This window comes from Dermacentor andersoni, chromosome 1 (genome assembly GCF_023375885.2).
Source record: "Dermacentor andersoni chromosome 1, qqDerAnde1_hic_scaffold, whole genome shotgun sequence".
NCBI lineage: Eukaryota > Metazoa > Arthropoda > Arachnida > Ixodida > Ixodidae > Dermacentor > Dermacentor andersoni.
Window position 1 is genome coordinate 276,179,237 of NC_092814.1, and position 17,048 is coordinate 276,196,284.

The 17,048-nt window shown below is 46.6% G+C and overlaps 1 protein-coding gene across 1 annotated transcript in view; it reads right to left on the reverse strand.

The window, feature by feature from the left end:
- Window positions 1-17,048, reverse strand: part of LOC126548314 (substance-K receptor-like) — a 619,244-nt gene that overhangs the window by 540,194 nt on the left and 62,002 nt on the right. The window lies entirely within an intron of this gene.

A 17,048-nucleotide genomic window follows, 5' to 3' on the forward strand; every position in this document is an offset into this window, starting at 1 on the left:
CTGCCACCCACCACGGAGCCCAACAAGGGGACGTGGCAGAACATGTAAACAAGTCTGCACAGCGTCAGCAGTATGCCGTTACTATAACCCAATATGGTATACCCAAGGTAGGACAGCCACACCAGGTTAACCCTTGCCGCCAAGAAAACTCGAAGTGAATGGAAAAGATGAGAAGACAGGAAAGATGAAAAGGGGAAGAGAAAGACGAAGATGAGGGTAGAAAGAGACAGGAAAAGGCGACTGCCGGTTTCCTCCAGGTGGGTCAGTCTGGAGGTGCCGTCTATGTGAAGCAGAGGCCAAAGAGGCGTGTTGCCTCCGCCGGGGGGCCTTAAAGGTCCGAACACCCGACATCGGCTCAACCCCCAGGATCCCCCTTTCCCCGGACACGGCTAAGCCGCGCACGGCTACACGCGGGAGGGTCAAACCCTCGTGTGCTCGGGTCCGTGGTGTCGCAACACACCAAACGCCTGCTTGCGCAGACGCCCCTGCGGGGAACATGAGGACGAGTTGGTCAACAGTGGTACGGCAAAAGATGCCTGAACAAGGGGCCAATATATGATCAGGTGGACTTGCCCTGATAAAAAGTCCCTTTGTCAGCACGTCACATTCTATCTGAGGCTTCTCTTGTTCGCTCACTGGTTACCTATGAATATTTTGGTCTGTTTAGGCTTTTTGTTTTTAATGCGATAGCATTATATAGATCAAAACCTGGCCTTCTGCTATGGAGGCAGGTATGGCATCAGTGGCGCGCAGGGGCTCGGGATCAGCCTCACCTCTAAGAGCGCTACATCGGAGTGTTGGCTACTCGCTAATGTCACAGCCTTTTTCGACGTTTCTATCGATCTTTAAAAAGGGAACTTGACGCTTCTTATAGTTGCATGTATACATCGCAGGAACGTAAGGGAATTTCGTTTTCATCCTTTGGAGTATGTATACCGTTCGAAAACATAACGCGACACATTCGTTCATTGGTTTTGTGATTGAAGAGCTTGGGCTACGTCTTTACTCACCAAAAGTATGCGCGAGCAATCAGTATTATGCACGAATCCCGTACAACTTGCTGAGCTTGAATAATGACGGGAACAAAGTCTTGTGTAGAAGCGATCCACAGGATAAACATACGTGATGAAGTCAACTGTGCTGACTTTACAATTTCGCAGTTTGCTTCACCGACAGACCAAGAAACTTTTAGACCTCTTTTTGTGACACAAAGAGGGGATGTTGAGATTGCACCTTTGGCGCAATGACGCCTTCGTCACCGCCGTTGTCATCGAGACAGCTACCTATGTTTTGGAGGCACTTAGACTTTCCTTTGAGTCGGCCTGTACAACTTCTTTTCCGCATTGACTCCAGACCTCAGCTTTCGGTACCATTGTGCACGTTTCCGGTGCGACTGCCTTCGGCGTCCAAAATTCTTCACGCAATCACTCCCAAGCACTCCCCCCTCCTCCCTCTCTGACTGTTTCGTCAAATACATGCGCTACGAGGCTCTCTCCTTGAAAAAGACGTTAATATCTCACACAGTTCATTATATTACTTAGTCTAAAGTACCATCGGCCTTATCATGTGCTAGGGAGGTCCGAAGCGTACCCTCGGTCAATGAAGTCTGTTCAAGCCAGCACACTACTCAATGGCGCGGCGATGTCGCGACTGTGCCACCTTCAGCGAGACTTACGTTATTCGACCATTGCCATTGGGCGGAGTTACTGCTGTTTTCACCACCAAAGAGCAAAAAGCCATTTTGCCCAGCCTTTACCTCCAAATTTCTAAATTTCATTTGAAGGAGTCACGTCAGATTAACGATAAAATTTGCCAAGGAAGCCGACATCATAGATATCACTTAAACTGACCAAAAAAAAAGAAAAAAAGCATGTCCACATGATCCTCCTGGACCTCCGTACCTACACAGGTATACTTACGGTGTGATCACATTGCCGCAATTGTTATTATTATTATTATTATTATTTCCTTCACTTCTCGTAAAAGGCAGAGGTGACGTACTGCTGCATGCAATAAAAGAAACGGCGGTGACATAAGCGCATTTATTTAAACATCTCCTCGGAATTCGAGGCGCCCCATGCTCAGTCGCGTGGCTAACTGATAAATAATATTGTCTAGCAGATAATCCATATCTGCATGCTGCACATCATTCCGTTCAAAACTCCCGTGACGACATTGTGCAAAAATGTGAACTGAAGTGCTTATCGATGACACTAACCGCCATTTCGGTTTCTAACAAAGACCAGGCGCGCTATAACGTAAAACTATTCCGAACTTTTCTATTCCAATTCTGCAATCAGCCCACCGCGATTGGTCAAAACCTTTTTTGGATCACCCCGGTTTCACCTGTCTGTCACGCCACGTCACGAAAACCGCGATAGCTCCCCATCTGATATGACGTGTACACGCTGATTATGCATAATTTTGACCGAACAAAACAAAAATAGTTATTTCTGATTCGAGGCCGTTTTGCAATTAGCCCTCGGCTATTGGTCAAAAGTTTTCGGGCTGCACCTACTTCACCTGCCTCTCACGCGACGTCATATAACCGCAAAAACTGACCGCGTCAAAGTGACGCGTACGCGTTAAAGATGTATTAATATGCCGAACAAAACTGAATTTTTTACTGAATAGCCGCAGACTGGCTCGTTCCGAAAGGAATAAAAGATGGGTGCCGCCGATCGCTGCGGCACTGGCTACTCGCCCCTGCCGGAGAGCATGGGTTTATTTATGTGTAATAAAACTTTTTGCGTGGCCGTGTAACGCTTTCGAGAACTTTCGGCACGTTTACGACCTCGTTCTGCCAACTCTTTTTTGCTGAGGATCCGTTTTAGCGTCATTCTTAAGCTTCCGTTGCATGCCGCCGCGATTGTCGACAAGCCACCGCAAGCTAAATAAGAGAAATCGGACCAATCGCAGACCCCGGCACCACCCTCTTCATCCGGTTATCGATATTCAGCGCAGTGGCTCGGCCCTATCGAATCCCTCTCCACTTGAGCATGCTCCTCGCCTCTTGTGAGCCAATTAGACAAGACAAGCCGCTCAGTGCAGGCAATGTTATTCGTTTTTCAAGCAAACAAAAGTGACCTCCTATGAACGAGGGGAGCATTTGATTTGTTTGTTCAGAAAACCCTGCGGGTGACTGCCCGATGCTTGCGTCGGCGGTTACGCAAATTTGACGTCAGGAGATTGGAATAAAAACATATTAGAATAGCTTTACGTTATACGACCCCAAAATACGATAGGAGCGACGAAAAATTATGCTGCAGGCGAAGCCCATGCTGCCAGGCGAATAACGACTATCTAGTTTGAAATCAATTTCTCAAACTGCTCAAGATTTTTTTCTTCTTTAGAAAGCACAGCAAAAACCCAATGAAGCACCTAGGCCGAGTTTACATTCTTGAAAGTGACATGTTTTCTTTTACTCTTGCTGGCGTGTTGTAAACGAGAAAGGGGGCGGGGGGAGCATTGCGAATGCTCGCCATGAAAACACATATATATACGCTTGCGAGCGTATGGCATTGCCGTAGGCATAGCGAGATTATTTTCAGTGTTCGAGGAGCTGTGCCTTAATTTTAGTCGTATGTGGTGCGGCTTTTTTTCCCCCGTTTTTTCCTGTTTCAACCGATCATTCTCCCGTCCTTCGATCATTGTTCTCGCCTTAAGGGCACCCGCGATTGTCTCTTTCCATATTTCCTCTAGCTGACTCCGTTTCCCGTTGCCACCAACTGCGTTTTGCGTTTCATACATGTCGATGCAGTTTTCGTCGCTCATCATCCCGTGAGAAGATGACGATACCAGGTCTAACGATGACAAGACTAACAAAGCAAAGATCCGCAAGCCTCTGCTACGTCTCAGCAGCTCAAAGCGCGAGAACATCGTCTCGGTGTCGCTATAAGTTCGGGACGTTCGGGCTGGCGTCACAAAAGTCAAAGGTCCCAACCGTGTGAATCTGTTAACTTACGCAGATCCACGCTATCTGCTTAAATTACGCATAACGAATCACGAGGTGTACCTGCGTTAATGCGACTGGCTTGCATTGTTTGGGCGCACGATGATGCGGCGTCGATACCTAGGTTTCGCGACGTTTTGTTGCGAGAATCTAGTACTGGGCAGAGGCTTCATTTCCCGCGACAACTAGTAGGAACTGCGTCTACTGGTGTGGCCTTTGTGTGAACACGTCCTCCCTCAGAGGTCGAGATTAGCATCTGAGCATTAACATTGATTGTGAATATGACCGAACAAAAGTGCTTTAGAAGTAGCGAAGAAAATCGAGTTGAATTCGAATAAGCTTCTGCAAGATTCTAATTTAGGTAAACGTACATCAAACCAGCAAAATTTAAAGAAAAAGTTAATTAACAATTTTTTATTTATGTTGTTCTTGACGGTACTTGGCCGGCAAAATTGTGTCCGCCAAAACCCACAAACCACCTGTGCGAGCAGTTTTTGCGTAGCTAGCATATAGCCTTTTTTATTAAAGTTATACTGGCAGTTTAACTTTGAAGGAATGCTGTATATTGCTCCAGTGCAAATACCTGCAGCATAGTCTACCGTGTCAGGAATGCTTCGTGTCATCCGATTCCGAAGATAATGCAGTATGTAAAATGGCATCAACCACGAAGGCCGTGCAATAAAGATGCGCCAGAGAGACGAGAGGCGCAAAATGCTTGATTAAGGCAAATAATGCTTCCGATTAAAAGTGTTAGGCTAAAATTCGAGACTAGAGCAGATCGCCCAGGTAGTTATGTCAAAGACACCTCATGAATTATGTGAACGAAAGAACATGCCCCATGTCAAAGATGTCCCCGGAGCCTATTGCTAATAGGCAGGAACGACCGCGAGTCAGCAGTTAAGCGTGGGAAGAGTTATAAACGTCGCATTGAGACTAACCACCGTATTCAGAAATGCAATTTAAGTTGAAGCCCATCCTTGCCTTCATTTAAATGACGCCTGGCGTTAACGTGCCCAAAGACGCTCACTGTGTTTCCTTCGGCGCGTTCACGATAGGCGTCATTTATATCAAGTCAAGGATGGCCTTCAACTTAAGTGGCATTTCTGAATACGGGGGTAAGGGGGCACCATCGAAATACTGGAAAAAGAAGAAAACCATGATTGGCTGACGCGTGCTCTTACGAACAGTGTTAGCTGGAGAACGTTTTTTGTGAATGCGGGCCATGGTTTTTAGATGGGCGTCGCTGAAACGAAGCTACATGGTATACTCAGTAGCTGCTTACGCATGCATGTTGTGCGGCAAACAGCTGTCGATTCTGAAACAGACGTTTGTGCAGTACACTCTCTTAAAACAGCTCTGCAATTTAGTGCAGTTCCGTTACTTGAAACCCCAATGGCATCAAAACTGTCAGGAGTTCAGGAGGGACTATATACTTAAGAAGGACAATCGGAATATGAGGTCTACATGTGTTCCCAGTAGTTTGCCTGCGTGATTCTGAGTTATCCTGGGCCACCGAACGCCTAATAGACGAGTAATATAGTTTGATAATAGAGTAACGCGAAAACGGAGCACGCACTAACCGTAGTAGGGCAATCGAGACAGGGTCGTCCCCAGCTAGGACCAGGAGCTAGTGAGCAATTGGTCTCGTAGCCCCGCATTTAATGACGTCAGCTACAAGTGGCGCTTCTATAGCTTTCGCGGTTTCTGATCACCGAGTTTAAAATATGTTACAAACTTTCCCAAACATTCCAAGTGGAGCTTTAGCCGGAAAGTTTGAACGCTAACGTGACCAGATATATTAATTCCTGCTGACCACCGCGACTATCTCCAAAAAACCCGAACGCGGAAAAAGAATTTGGCTGTTTCGCGTGGCGGGCCCCTTCCTTCAAGCCCCAAAATAAGTGCATGGTCTGTTATTGGCAGTTTTCCAGTACAAGATAAACGGGGCAGTCCTGCGACTTGGTGCAGACTCATCGTTAACAAAAAGAAAGAAAAAAACTCGCAAACCACGAACAAGTATGCTAAGATCATCGCTTGTCCTATATTTCTTTTTGATTTTTGTGGGTGTTCTATGGTCGGCACTGTTTTTCGTTTATCACGATTTTCCAGGGATTGCGAGTAGAGATTCGTCGAAGTGAGACAGGGATGAAGAAAGAGAAAAGGCAGGGAGATTTAGCAGATGCAAATTTCCGGTTTGCTAACGAAGGCGGTAGAGCTTCAGGTCGTAATCAGAGTTTGTGTATATCTTTAGGATATGCGCGCGTGTTCTTGGGTGTATGAACCTTTTGTTTATTTATTGGAACATTGTGTTTATCCTATTATTCTTCAACCAGCAGGAGCAGAATCCCGGGCTGTCAGCCAGTCTGCATCTTTTTCAATGCATCTGCATCTTTTCATTAGAGTCAGCATCTTTTTCTCCCTCAGGAGGTTGCTCAGATGGCTTTGCCAAGGCCGCCCCTAATCAAAGTATATTTGCAAGACATGATACATCCTTGAGCAGGAAGTGTTGGCTGCCTTTTCGGTAAAGCTTGGCAATCGGCCGTGTACTTATTGGAACCTTGGCCCGATTCTAAATCGGCTGGCAGACTTGTTCGTGCGTCCCTTCATTTCTTGAGAAGTGAGAGTCTTGACTCGCCTTCTGTATAGAAACCGCACAAGACGTGTGCCTTTGTTCATTTGCGTCTTTCTCTCTGGCATATAGTCACACCTTATAACCCTCTGTCTCTTCTTTCCCGGCTTGCTCCGCATTGTAGTATATTGTCACGCAGTAGTAACGGGCAAGAACAAAGTAGCAAAACTGCGAATAACCTTTTATTGTACGAACCTGTGCCCACAAAAGCAAGTTACACTCAAAGCACCACGATAGTGGCGAGCACAGTCGGCGATCGTCGGAATCTGATCTGCCGGCCAAGCGCGTCATCTTTTATCCATGAGTTATCGAAGGTTGCAGAGTAATCTCTGGTGCCCGTGTGTCTTCCAGAAAGTACTACACAATTCGGATCACGCATACACTCAGATTACACAAGCTTCGGTGACAACAGGCAATGGATAGAACCATTGATAACATACTCCAGTAAGTTCCAATCATGCGGGCGCGTATTGTAATGAGCGAAAACTTGTTAGTGGGTGAAATGCAGTCCCCCAGAAAAGAATAAATAAGTACACGTGTCAATATCGTGCTATAAAAGCGATAATCCTTGAGGATATATCTCTTCTTAAATAATCCGATATCCTTCTTTCTTACCGTTGTGTCTGTATTCGTTTTACACAATGAAGGGTGTTTTATCATAGGGTGTCTTTGCTCGCTGAAGCAGGTGTGACAGCGATGAAACATGACCATGAATTCAATTTACCCATATTTTCGACTTGAGCGAACTAGAATTATCGAGATTCTCTGTATTGCAAGAGTTGCAGTTGGGTCGAGTTGGCGGTACATGACGTCTTCATGAACTAGCTCATCTCAGAAAGAGTGAAGGAAACAAGTCGAACACAACAAAACGGGAGTCACGGAGGTCCTAAACTTCCATTGATTTATTTCGTGACACCTATGCAATCTTATACACTCACCGGAAACAACAACAATACGCACGACTCATTGTACACGTGTCGGCAAGCCAAAAGGTATCTGGAAGACGACCTCCGGAAAAATGAAAACTTTCCGCCTATGACTTGAATAGTCTATTTGCTGCAAATTAAGGGTAACGTACAGTAACAATACGCGTAGGTGCGCAAATGGCCTAAATTTTGCAAGAGGAGGAAGCTCGACGCGGCCGCCTTTCGCACCCTGCTGTACGTATAACCAGAACCCCCCCCCCCCCCCCCCCTTTCCGCATTCGTCCACCCACAAATTCGATTTACGGCAGAACTGTTAACGGGAGTTCCGCAACTCTTCTCGTAAGGCGGCATGCGTCGGTGTGGTCGATGTCAAATGTAAATGCGAGCGCCACGTGTGTCGCAGCCCCTAATTCGCATTGAAACGTGTTGATCATGCAGTGATTATGAGATAAAGGTTATCTTATAAAATAAAAGTCACATTTAAACAGACAACTTATATGCGTAGTCTTTTTTTCCACCAGTAATCCGTTTTGTTTTTTTTTTTTTTTTTTTTTTTGTCACGTCGCGTTACACCTTCTCCCCGTTGGAGGTCAGCCAGGGGTTTCGTACGGCTGCGGCACTGAGAACGCAGACGCCGTAATGCTACAACGCATCCTGCGTGGGAACCGTCATTAAGAACAGCCAGCCACGACCGAGCGAGGTCTTGAGCCAGCAAATAAGAGTCCTAACACTTACAAAGGTTGTGAGGAGTCGCTTACACCGCTTCGGTGTCCTTGATGCATCCGTCGCTCCGATTTGCATTCACCTGCGAAGTATGTTTCCTTCTCACTGTTCTTTTTTAATCACGTACAAATGCAGTGCCGGTGACGACATTGTTAAAAAAATTATGGGGTTTTACGTGCCAAAACCACTTTCTGATTATTAGGCACGCCGTAGTGGAGGGCTCCGGAAATTTCGACCACCTGGGGTTCTTTAACGTGCACCTAAATCTAAGTACACGGGTGTTTTCGCATTTCGCCCCCATCGAAACGCGGCCGCCGTGGCCGGGATTCGATCCCGCGACCTCGTGCTCAGCAGCCCAACACCATAGCCACTGAGCAACCACGGCGGGTAGTGACGACATTGTAAATCGCATGTCAACATTACGCGCACGTAATTTCGATCCCTGCATCACTCGGGTGTGGCAATCCTCCTGTCATGACCGTAGACACGATGACTCGCTCCCATGCCGGCAGAATACGACGGTCGTGTAAAGGTCGCCTCCGGGCATCGGCTGTCGAGGAGAGCCTTTTCTCTTGACGATCAGTACGAGCCCCGCTACCACAACCACGATTTTTTTTCTCTCTCCCCGCATGGCGGTCCTCTCAGGAGACGAAAGTGATGAGAGCCTTCTTCAATTGCCATCTCTCTGTAGAAGTGCGTCGCACTTTTCCGCCGCTGTCACGAATGCTTCTTTGTGTCTCTCAAGGGTACCACCTTGGCGTTCCTCTATTTGTTTCGTCCCTGAACGATGTGCGCAAATAGGTGCCAAGATTTCGCCACCTCCGAGCCTTCCGAGCTTTCTCTTTCTTCCTTTCTTTCTTTCTTTCTTTCTTTCTTTCTTTCTTTCTTTCTTTCTTTCTTTCTTTCTTTCTTTCTTTCTTTCCTTCTTTTACTTTTATTTATTTATTTATTGTTTCACTGTTACCCCGTTGTCTCGCCGCTGTATATGACGGTGCTGGAGAACAGGGCCCACATTCAGAAAAAGCAGCTATGATATAGTTGTACGTAAGAGAGTATTCCACTAAACCTTGTTGCTGGACATTTTATTAGCGAAGGTGACCGGCCAATGCCAAAGAACACGTACGAACAAAAATCTTCGTGAATTTGCCTCCAGTTCTTGAGTCAGAACATATCTCTTATTTTTTTTATTTTTTTGTAGACTTTTCACCAGGCGCATATAAGTCAATCTCCCACGGCACCATGTGTTGTAAGGCAGTTCGTCAATCACCGTCTGGTCCTTACATTTCGTTATGCAATAATGTCGTTTTCATAACGCGGTGAGTGCTGACAATTGATGTAATAAACAATTGAGTAATTCATTCGTAAAGAAGATTTTTCGCGGCTGCCAGCCCATTATTATGCTCCGTATAGATTCCCCTTCCTGTCTACCGTGTAAGTTATGTTATTTGCGCACTTGGCGTCATGCATCTGGCGAAAAACAAAACTCTCAAATCTTTCGCGAACTTCCGTTAGTTCCCTTGCTTGTGTTGGTTAAACGTTTGTTTAAATACAAAAAATATATTTCAAAGCAGATTCTCAGTGACTGCGAAGTTCATATTGCGTTTCTTATGACGAATCGAAATAAAGAAAGACTCCAAGTGACGTAGCAGCGGATCGTTAAGTCGAACGCGCGAATTGTGAGTATTTATACAAGTGCACATAAGTGAGCAGATTTTTTAAGTCGAGAGCTCAGCATAGGAATATAAGTACCTCTCGTTGAATTGTAGACACTTCGTTAGGGCCTTACAATCAAGTTTCTTTGACGAGCTCGATCTCCGACGACTAAGTGAAGCCAGCCAGCCGACTCGTAGCTTCGGTTCCCTACGCTATAATGGCTAGGCAAACGTAGACGGCAAACAAACGCCACGGCGAAACATTTAATGACTTCGGTCTGGGATTTCAGTCTTTCAACGGGCCCGATTGAATCTGACACGCTTTGCCACTTTCTGCCGATTTACAACCCAAAGGAAGTAGTCGCAATACGCTTCGAGAAACTGTGTTGCTCCTTCGAGGCGTTTTTTTATTTATTTTTATGGTTCTGTATGAACTGTTCATACAAATAACTGTGCCGCTCTTCTCAACGAACAGCGATCACGAGAAAATAGAAATACTCCTGTCCGTAGCGGACAGCGCTTGAAATAAGTGTGATACTGCCCGCGACTGTATTTCCTTCTTACGTATGTTCTTTCCCAACGCCAAACTCCTTAGACATTCACTACTTATTTCGCCTATGCTTGAATGTCCATGTATAGTTCGAACTCCCCTTGGCATAACGAAACAATAAAGAAACTTAAAAGAATACTAAGAACAGCTTTCTGACCGATATTGTTCCAAATTTTCGCCATTCGCTTCCCCACCACTGGAGATATACAGCTGTGCTTATTATACGCATTACTTATTACTTAGGCACACTTATTAGCAATAAATAATAATTAGATTTTCCTTACACTAAAGGCAATCAACATTTAGACGCACCCGACATACCAAAAAGCACTCAGTGGCAACATATGTAACATGTACAAGGGCCTTTGAGTGTTTTTATTTTCGATCACCGTTAATGGCAAGAAAAATAACAGACGTGGTCTGACTTAATGAGATTTTGATGACAGGATTGCAACAGCAGGTAGGCGCATCGAATGAATCAAAGAACGTGTGTTCTTTTGTTCTTACAAGGAGCCATAATTACCGTACCTGGCCTATGGAGCTTGAATTTAAAAACTCCATCGCGCCTAATGCCCATCTACTGCTCTTTTTTCACCCTGGATGAGTGAATAATAGCGAGGCGCGAGTTTGGAATTGAAGCAAGTGAAGAAACCTGTCATAGGTGATATGAGAGTTTGATATTGACTATGTCCATACACATGGGATATATGACTTCTGTAAGTGGTCATGTGGACCATGCATACAGGTGCAGTCAAGGAGGTTATATACTAAAGGTTCTGGAACGGAGGCGGCTCTCCAAAAGTGGAGCCTGTCGACGCTATCTTGCTAGAGGCAATAAGCCCGAACCACCGTAGCCTTCGTAGTAGAACGCGGGGTGTGTTCGTCATGTTTATTTATTCGGCGCTGTTGGAACATTAACTAATAGTGGAATTCCCTCCATTTCCGAAGGCATTACAACACCTCAGTAGGCCATGCCTGCATCAATAACGCAAATATGACGCTGGGTATAACGTTGTAAACGTTCTCGTCGTTCGCTGACAACCGGCTGCATATCCTGAGTACATTTGCTTCACTTGGCAATGATTTGGAAGATGCTCAGACGTACAGGAATGTCAATAGTAAATGTGCACTTTAAATACTCGTTGGCAGGTCACTGCGTGTGATTTTCATTTTCCCCACGCATGGTTTTCATGATAGAAGAAGATGGAATTGTGCCGCTGGCCTGCAGCGGGCCCCTGGTGAGCTGAAATGCAAAGTTATAAGTCCAGACATAGTCCTGTCTTCTTCTATCTCGTGTGTGTGGCGCGTCTGCCTGTTTCACTGGTTTTCTGTTCATTTACAAGTACGCACCAACTTTACAAACAAGAAGGTGTGCTGTAATATGACTGAACACAAGAGAGGCTTTCCTCAAACCCTATTACAAGAGGATTGCAGAGTGCTACGTAAGGCTTCGGATACACGCAGACGTCACTGACAAAGCTAATCGAGTTATACGTGAAGAAATAGCGCGTACATGCTTTCAAGACTTGTAATATCTAAAATTTACCGTACATAGAACGTTAATTCTAAACTCGAACCAATATAAATTTTGAAAAAGTTCAGATCTTACTTAGAAGCGTTTTCTGCTGTTCCTACGTGTGTGTAGCATTTCATACTGATATGGTTCCTTTGTCTGAATAGTTAAAGCTATTTAGACTATAAATGAATAGTTTGCGGCCCCTTTCTTGATTAAACAAGTCCGGCAATGCTTTGTACTGTATAGAAGAAAAAGCAATTCATATATAGTACCACGAAATATATAAGCTGTCTAATAGCGTGAGGGTGTGTTTGTAACTACCTGGAGCCATCAGGAAATGAAGCGCAGTTTCTGCACATGTCCACAGCCACAAGATAACGCACACGAAAGATACAACAAACCAATAAAAGAAGGCAGTAGTCGCGCCGGGTAGCCGAACGTTGGCGCATGGGAACACCGGAAAGTGTATTCAATCTTTACAGGGAGTGGAAAATCTCTTAATTTCACTAATCGTTAAACAGTTGTGAATATTGATTACGCAGTCACATCCTCTGAGCCCAGTCCCTGTGAAGAGACCAGAGAGAGAGAGAGAGAGGAATACAAGAAGGCACAGATGTTAACCAGTCAAGAGTCTGGTTGGCTACCCCACGCTGGGGGAAGGGAGGTGTAGAGATGTGTACGGACAGTACTTGAGTTAAAGCCGCTCGCGCAAACCAGACGTTCTGAAAAAGCACAAAAGTGCGTTGACTGCCTTCTGAGCCGATGATCGGTGGGGACGGTGCGCTAGTACTGTCTGTTCACTCAGAGGGCGATCATCTAATTTCCTCAATGTGTTGGACAAAGATTGTCTTTCTGCTTGAAATTGAGGACATTGGCACAATAAGTGGTCAATGTTCTCCTCGCGTCCGCAAACATCACATGCAGGACTATCAGACATTCCAATTAGTGCTGAGTAGGCATTCGTGAAGGCAACTCCGAGCCACAACCGACACAGAGAACTAGGACACGGCTGGTCTGCACCGACGCTTCGCATCGGTGCAGACCAGCCGGAGGTCCTAGTTGCAGTGACGGGTTTAGTCTGTGCAGTCTTGTGCGCCTTGTATGTGCGGTATTCCACTCTGCTAAGGAGATCATGCGTGCTAGAATGCGAAGTTGTCACGCGGCGTCGGTCCTTGAGAGAGGAATGGGACGCAGCGGTCTTCTTTGTTTGACGTCCGAGCTGCTTTATCTGCGTCATCATTTCCTATGATACCGCAATGACCTGGTATCCATTGAAAAGAGATATCGTGGCCTTTTTCTCTTAAGTGATGGACAAGTTCCACGATTTCGCACGGGAGCTGATCGTGAGTTCCATGCCGGAGAAACGACTGCACACATTGCAAGGCCGGCCTTGAATCGCAGAAGACTGCCCATTGTGTAGGAGTTTCAGCATTTATCACATGAAGTGCGTCGCGGAGAGCCGCGAGCTCTGCAGCTGTAGACGTAGTGACATGGGAAGTCTTGAACTGCTTGGTTATTCTCATTGTTTGTATAACTACAGCGCCACCGGAACTGGTTGATGTAGCTGGTCCATCAGTATAGACGTGTGGGCAGTCGCTGTATTTCTCGTATAAGAGAAGTAAAGTTAGCTGCTTGAGTGCTGATGACGGCAAGTCCGACTTTTTCTGAAGTCCTGGGATTGTAAGGTTTACATGAGCACGGCGCACACCCCATGGAGGAATGGAAAGTCTTGCCACAGGTGCGTAACCTGACCTGAGTGAGGCACGGTGCGCGAAGACAGTCGCACTGAATGTCGTGTGGGGCCAATCTACTGGGAGACTTGCGAGGTGGTGGGTAGGGGTCCGGGCGAAGTGTCTTATGTTCAAACGCATTGTTTCAATGGTAATGTGCGTCCTAAGAGTGGAATCTTGAGCGACTCCAATAACTTCAGTAGTGGACGCACTCCGCGGTAGACCAAGGCATATCTTGAGGGCTTGGGCTTGGATGCTTTGGATTATATTCAGGTTACTTTTGCAGGTGTTTGACATGACCGGTAGGCTATACCGCAGGAATTCAAAAAAGGAGACCCTGTGTAGTTGCAGTGTAGATTGTATTGGCACTCCCCAAGTCTTTCCTGCTAGAAACTTAAACATATGGCAAATTCCTGTCATGTGTTTTCTCACATAATGCACATGAGGGGTCCAGGAGAGATTTCAGTAAATGACCACCACTACAAATCTGTGGCTCGTGCTGTACGAGATCAGCTGTCCGTCAACGGATGTCACATATGGAGACATTGATTTCCTGGTGAACGCCACCACTGCACGCTTTTCACATGATATATGAAGTCCTTGTTCTCGAAGTTAGGATGATGTTAAAATGGCTGCCTTCTGAAGCCGCGCGCGAAGCTGCAGTCGCGTCACACCCGACGTCCAAATGTAAATGTTGTCGGCATAGATGGAGAGCCTAGCGGTGCATGGCAGGATGTCGGCGAGTCCAATGATTGTTAGACTGAAAAGCGTTGGGCTCAATTCTCCGCCTTAAGGCACCCCACGGTTACTGTAATGCTGAGAGGGCGGGCCATCCTCGGTAAGTACGAATAAGGATCTGTTATGTAGATAGCTACTTATCCAGAAATAGACCTCGCCGCCAAGTCCTACTGCATCTAACGCGTTGAAGATCGCTTCGTACGTTACGTTATCGTACGCTCCTTAAACATCCAGACACAGGGCAGCAGATAATATTTTGCAGGACTTCCGGTTCTCGACGTACGTCACCAAGTCGATAACGTTGTCTATAGAAGAACGGCCACGCCTGAAACCGGCCACTGCATCAGGATATAACTGGTAATGTTCGAGGTACCATTCTAGCCGTGCTAGAACCATTATCTCCATTAGTTTTCCGATGCAACTGGCAAGTGCAATTGGTCGGTATGATGCAATGTCTACAGGCGACTTGCCAGGCTTGATCAGAGGAATTAGGCGACTGGTTTTCCATTCCTGGGGAACCGTACCTGTCTGGCAGGAGCTGTTGAACAAGAGCAGGAGCACTTTCCGAGCCTCTTCGCCAAGATTACATAGGGCACGGTAGGTTATACCGTCGGGTCCTGGTGAAGATGAACGCTTGCACAAGGCAAATGTAGCTTCGAGTTCATCCACGGAGAAAGGACTGTCCATGCGAGGGTCGCGTGAGATCGGTGAGTGGTGGAGCGTCGATGTTCCAGCGGAACTTGTTTCGCCAGCAATCCTCCTGCAGAAATCTTCAGCGACGTCAATCTCACTGCGTTTTGGTTTAGGGCCAAAGACAAAAGGGCGGCGCTGCTTAGGGGTTCCACGGAGACCACGAACAGTTAGCTCTCCATATGTGATACAAAGGTTTACGTGGATCCAAAGACTCGCAGAACACACATCCATTTTTGCGATGCAAGTTTGTTCACGCGACGCTGAATTTTCTTTTGAGTTCTGGCCAACCTCAAGTCAAGTATAGAGTTCTTGCGCCTGTATCTTCGCTCTGCACGGCGACGAATTGCACGAAGCTTCTCCAGCTCAATGTCGTATTCGGTGCGTGTATGCGTTCTCAGAAGCGAATGTGTGGCAGCCTCTAGGGCCCTTATGATGTCCTCTAGGCCAGAGGACAAGTCCTCACGACAGCCGTCTTCGGCAATTGATTTGAACATTGGCCAGTCGATACATTGCGTGACGCCAGCTAACTTGGAGCCCGTCAACACCTGAATCCTAAGATAAGTTGGTAGGTGGTCACTTCTTCGCGTTTCAATATCCGGAAACCATCTGACCTTTCTAGTGAAGGAGCGTGAAAGAAAAGTGAGGTCTACACAGCTACAGTAGGCAGCTCCACATAAAAAGGTGGGACTTCCATCATTTAACAAGCACAGCTCTTGTTTGGAGGCAAATTACACTTATCTTCTGCCCCTCGAGTTTATCTTAGAACTTCCCCAGAAACAATGGTGGGCATAAAAATCTCCAGTCATCGCCAAAGGCTGCGGAGTCGCTGTCGTGATTCGCCGTAACCGCTCGCAGTCCAACCGACTTGAGGGCGATATGTAGGCTCCAATTAATGTGAAAGTGAGCTTGCCTTTCTTCACTGTCAGATATACGTACTGGTTTTCTTGGTCAGGTGGCACTGGATGATGGACGTACGTAAGATCACGTCGTATGAATACGATGATTTTGCTGGATTCTCCGTGGGTGGCGGACATGAAACACTAATACCCGGACAGTCTGATGTTATCTGATAGGGGCTCACAGATGACGATGATGGGGAACTTATTCATGAACACAAAAAGTCGAAAGTCCGACATGCATGACTTAAGTCCTCTGGCGTTCCACTTAAATATCGACGCGTTCCGGACTTCGTCACGAAACGGCGGCTTCTGGAGAGCCATGATTTCAACCAAGAGCTGCAAATACTGGACTCGAAGCGCAACTGTAGCGCGCTTTGCGGAGACGAAGATTTCATCTCGGTAAGTATAATGCGAATGGCATTCATGAGCGACCGCAGAATGTTGATGACCCGGAGATCATCAGCCAGCGTTGCTTCAAATTTGCCGAAGCCGTCGAAGTCGGTGCGTTTCAAGGTAACTTAGCAGGGAGTTGTGCTCTCGGTAGCTCAGGCTATTCTTCAGGACGGGCGAGCCTTTCCGCTTTGTTTGCTTTCCTTGTATCTGTCTTGGTGGCACTATGCGTTGATGCGGCAATCCTTCTAACGGAAGATGGCGTGTTCCTATCTGCAGTTGCGGAATTTCGTGAAAGTTTTCGGTGTCGACGCCGACGTCGCTGAACAGAGGCCGCAGCCTCTTGATGCGTTGAAGTGTCCCGCACTATTCGCTTTAGGATCGCGAATTCCTTCCGCATCCGCTGGTAATCCTTTGATGAGGCCTTGGAGGACCACTGCAGTTAGGGCACTTTAGAACGTCTGTGCTGCAGGCGTCTTCTCAATGGGACTCAGAGACCACTCGTAACATAACAAAGTGAGAAAGTGCGATTGGCCAAGCGTCCCGCCAGTAGCTTTTCTCGAAGCCTTCGGCAAAAGAATTGAGGAATCTTTTTGGCAGTAATGACATCCCGCTGCCGTGAAGTGATATGGACCTTAAAGATGGTTCTC